The 4,519-nt window shown below is 43.7% G+C and overlaps 1 non-coding gene across 1 annotated transcript; it reads right to left on the bottom strand.

Moving 5' to 3' along the window:
• Positions 1-719: 719 nt before the first annotated feature.
• LOC112761444 (small nucleolar RNA R71) lies at positions 720-826 on the bottom strand. Its single transcript, XR_003181839.1, has one exon. It is a non-coding gene; the product is annotated as a small nucleolar RNA R71 (small nucleolar RNA).
• Positions 827-4,519: the final 3,693 nt, after the last annotated feature.

The raw sequence follows: 4,519 nt of genomic DNA, 5'->3' as shown, positions 1-4,519 counted from the left end.
AGACTAGTTGGACGTTGGAGTGCTACTCGAGTGCTCGACTTTGGCTTTGTTGCTCGGCGACCCTGCGACGGCGACCCTTCGACGGCGATGATGAACGACCTCGAGGCTTCGAGCGACGATTGGCGAGTTCTCTGCCTCCCTCAGCCTCTCCTTCTCTCAAGTATGGAACTCAGAGGTGGAACCGTGGAACTTTCGAAGAATGGGGGAGAGAGGTGTGGGTGGCTGGCAGACTGGGTAACTGGGTATAGGCTAGGTAGGGTTCGCGGCTGAAGAAGAAAGGGGAAGAAAAAAGCTAGGTTATTTTTCTGAGTTTCCTTTTTATACCTAGGTTAACGGGGGCAACTTAGTAAAATCACACTCCACTGAACCCTCATTCTTCGGTTCGGTCCGGTTCGGTTCGGTTTTAACAAAGACAACCGAAAACCGAACCGAACCGATCGGTTTAGTTCGAAAAAAACAAAAAAAAACCAGTTTTTTTCGGTTTTCCAATCGGTTGTTGTAAAATTCGGTTCGGTTCTGCGATAATTTTCGGTCCGGTTCGGTAATTTACACCCCTAAATGGGATTGACCCTGAAGTCTACAGACTTATGCTCTTTCCTTTTGCTGTAAGAGACAGAGCTAGAATATGGTTGGATTCACAACCTAAGGAAAGCCTGAACTCTTGGGAAAAGCTAGTCAATGCCTTCTTGGCAAAGTTCTTTCCACCTCAAAAATTGAGTAAGTTTAGAGTGGAAGTCCAAACATTTAGACAGAAGGATGGTGAGTCCCTCTATGAAGCTTGGGAGAGATACAAGCAATTGATCAGAAGGTGCCCTTCTGACAGGCTTTCAGAATGGAGCATCATAGGAATCTTCTATGATGGTCTGTCTGAACTATCCAAGATGTCATTGGATAGCTCTGCTGGAGGATCTCTTCATCTGAAGAAGACGCCTGCAGAAGCTCAAGAACTTATTGAAATGGTTGCAAATAACCAATTCATGTACACCTCTGAAAGGAATCCTGTGAATAATGGGTCAACTCAGAAGAAAGGAGTTCTTGAGATTGATACTCTGAATGCCATATTGGCTCAGAATAAAATATTGACCCAACAAGTCAATATGATTTTTCAGAGTCTGTCTGAAATGCAAGCAGCAACAGGCAGTACTAAGGAAGCTTCCTCTGAAGAAAAAGCTTATGATCCTGAGAACCTAGCAATGGAAGAGGTGAATTACATGGGAGAATCCTATGAAAACACTATAATCCTTCATGGAGGAATCATCCAAATCTCTCATGAAAGGATCAACAGAGACTTCAACAAGGTTTCAACAACAACAATGGTGGAAGAAATAGGTTTAGCAATAGCAAGCCTTTTCCATCATCTTCTCAGCAACAGACAGAGAATTCTAAGCAGAGCCACTCTGACTTAGCAACCATTGTCTCTGATCTAATCAAAACCACTCAAAGTTTCATGACTGAAACAAGGTCCTCCATTAGAAATTTGGAGGCACAATTGGGTCAGCTGAGTAAGAAAATTACTGAACTCCCTCCTAGCACTCTCCCAAGCAATACAGAAGAGAATCCAAAAAGAGAGTGCAAGGCCATAACCACATCTCACATGGCCGAACATGGAGAGGAGGAAGAGGCAGTGATTCCCACTGAGGAAAACCTCAATGGACGCCCACTGACCTCCATGGAGTTCCCTAATGAGGAACCATGGGAATCTGAGGCTCAGACTGAGACCATAGAGATTCCATTGAATCTACTTCTGCCATTCATGAGCTCTGATGAGTATTCTTCCTCTGAAGAGGATGAAGATGTTACTGAAGAGCAAATTTTTAAGTACCTTGGAGCAATCATGAAGCTAAATGCCAAGTTATTTGGTAATGAGACTTGGGAGAATGAACCTCCATTGCTCATCAAAGAACTGGATGACTTGACTAGGCAGAGATTACCTCAAAAGAGACAGGACCCTGGAAAGTTCTCAATCCCTTGTACCATAGGCACCATGACCTTTGAGAAGGCTCTATGTGACCTTGGGTCAAGCATAAACCTTATGCCTCTCTGTAATGGAGAAGCTAGGGATCATTGAGGTACAAGCTGCAAGAATCTCACTAGAGATGGCAGACAATTCAAAGAAACAGGCTTATGGACTTGTAGAGGATGTCTTGGTAAAATTTGAAGACCATTACATCCCTGCTGATTTCATAGTCCTAGAGACTGGGAAGTGTATGGATGAATCCATCATCCTTGGCAGACCCTTCCTAGCCACAGCAAAAGCTATGATTGATGTTGACAGAGGAGAATTGATCATTCAAGTGAATGAAGACTCCCTTGTGTTTAAAGCTCAATGATATCCCTCTGTAACATGGAGAGGAAGCATGAAGAGCTTCTCTCAATACAGAGTCAAACAGAGTCCCCACAGTCAAACTCTAAGTTTGGTGTTGGGAGGTTCCAACATTGCTCTGAACGTCTGTGAGGCTCCATGAGAGCCACTGTCAAGCTATTGACATTAAAGAAGCGCTTGTTGGGAGACAACCCAATTTTTACTTATCTATGTTAAATTTCTATTTTCTATTGTTATTTTATATTTTCTGTAGGTTGATGATCATGTGAAATCACAAAAATAATTGAAAAAGCAAAAACAAAGTGAAAAACAGAATGAAAAATAGAACACCCTGGAGGAGACAGTTACTGGCGTTTAAACGCCAGTAAAGGGCACCAGACTGGCGTTTAACGCAAAAAATGGGCAGCAGCCTGGCGTTTAACGCCAAGATTGGCAGAAAGGGGCGTTTTGCACGCCACTTGGTGCAGGGATGAGATATCCTTGACACCTCAGAATTTGTGGATCCCACAGGATCCCCACCTACCCCACCACTCTCTCTTCTTCACTCATTCACCAATCACCTCAATACCTCTTCCCCAAAACCCCTCACCTATCAAATCCCACCATTCTCTTCACCACTCACATCCATCCTTCATAAAACCCCACCTACCTCACCATTCAAATTCAAACCACTTTCCCTCCCAAACCCACCCTCTATGGCCAAACCATACACACCCCTCTCACTCCTATATAAACCCATCTTCACTCCTTCATTTTCACACAACCTAAATACCACTTCTCCCCCTAGGCCGAATCACAAAGCCCACTCCATCTCCTCTATTTCTTCTTCTACTCTCTTCTTTCTTCTTTTGCTCGAGGACGAGCAATCTTCTAAGTTTGGTGTGGTAAAAGCTAAAGCTTTTTGTTTTTCCATAACCATTTATGGCACCAAAGGCCGGAGAAACCTCTAGAAAGAGGAAAGGGAAGGCAAAAGCTTCCACCTCTGAGTCATGGAAGATGGAGAGATTCCTCTCAAGGGTGCATCAAGACCACTTCTATGAAGTTGTGGCCAAGAAGAAAGTGATCCCCGAGGTCCCTTTCAAACTCAAAAAGAATGAGTATCTAGAGATCCGACATGAGATCCGAAGAAGAGGTTGGAAAGTTCTCACCAACCCCATTCAACAAGTCGAAATCTTAATGGTTCAAGAGTTCTATGCCAATGCATGGATCACCAAGAACCATGATCAAAGTGTGAACCCGGATCCTAAGAATTGGCTTACAATGGTCCGGGGGAAATACTTAGATTTTAGTCCAGAAAATGTAAGGTTGGCATTCAACTTGCCTATGATGCAAGGAGATGCACACCCATACACTAGAAGGGTCAACTTTGATCAAAGGTTGGACCAAGCCCTCATGGACATATGTGAAGAGGGCGCTCAATGGAAGAGAGATTCAAAAGGGAAGCCGGTTCAACTAAGAAGGCATGACCTCAAGCCCATGGCTAGGGGATGGTTGGAGTTCATCCAACGCTCAATCATTCCCACTAGCAACCGGTCCGAAGCTACTATAAACCGGGCTATCATGATACATAGCATCATGATTGGAGAGGAAGTGGAAGTTTATGAGGTTATATCCCAAGAACTCTACAAGGTGGCAGACAAGTCCTCTCCTTTGGCAATGTTAGCCTTCCCTCATCTCATTTGTCACCTTTGCAATTCGGTTGGAATTGACATAGAGGGAGACATTCTCATTGATGAGGACAAACCCATCACTAAGAAAAGGATGGAGAAAACAAGAGAACCTCATCAAGAGCATGAGAAAATTCCTCATCATGAAATCCCTGAGATGCCTCAAGGGATGCATCTTCCTCCACAAAACTATTGGGAGCAAATCAACACCTCCCTAGGAGAATTAAGTTCCAACATGGGACAACTAAGGGTGGAGCACCAAGAGCATTCCATCCTCCTCCATGAAATTAGAGAAGATCAAAGAACCATGAGAGAGGAGCAACAAAGGCAAGGAAGAGACATTGAGGAGCTCAAGCACTCCATAAGATCTTCAAGAGGAAGAACAAGCCGCCATCACTAAGGTGGACCCGTTCTTTAACTTCCTTGTTCTTTATTTTCCTGTTTTTCGAAAATTGTGCTTTATGTTTATTTATGTTTGTGTCTTTATTACATGATCATTAGTGTCTAAGTGTCTATGCCTTAAAGCTAT

Source organism: Arachis hypogaea, chromosome 16 (genome assembly GCF_003086295.3).
Source record: "Arachis hypogaea cultivar Tifrunner chromosome 16, arahy.Tifrunner.gnm2.J5K5, whole genome shotgun sequence".
NCBI lineage: Eukaryota > Viridiplantae > Streptophyta > Magnoliopsida > Fabales > Fabaceae > Arachis > Arachis hypogaea.
This window is presented reverse-complemented; position numbering and strand designations above follow the sequence as displayed.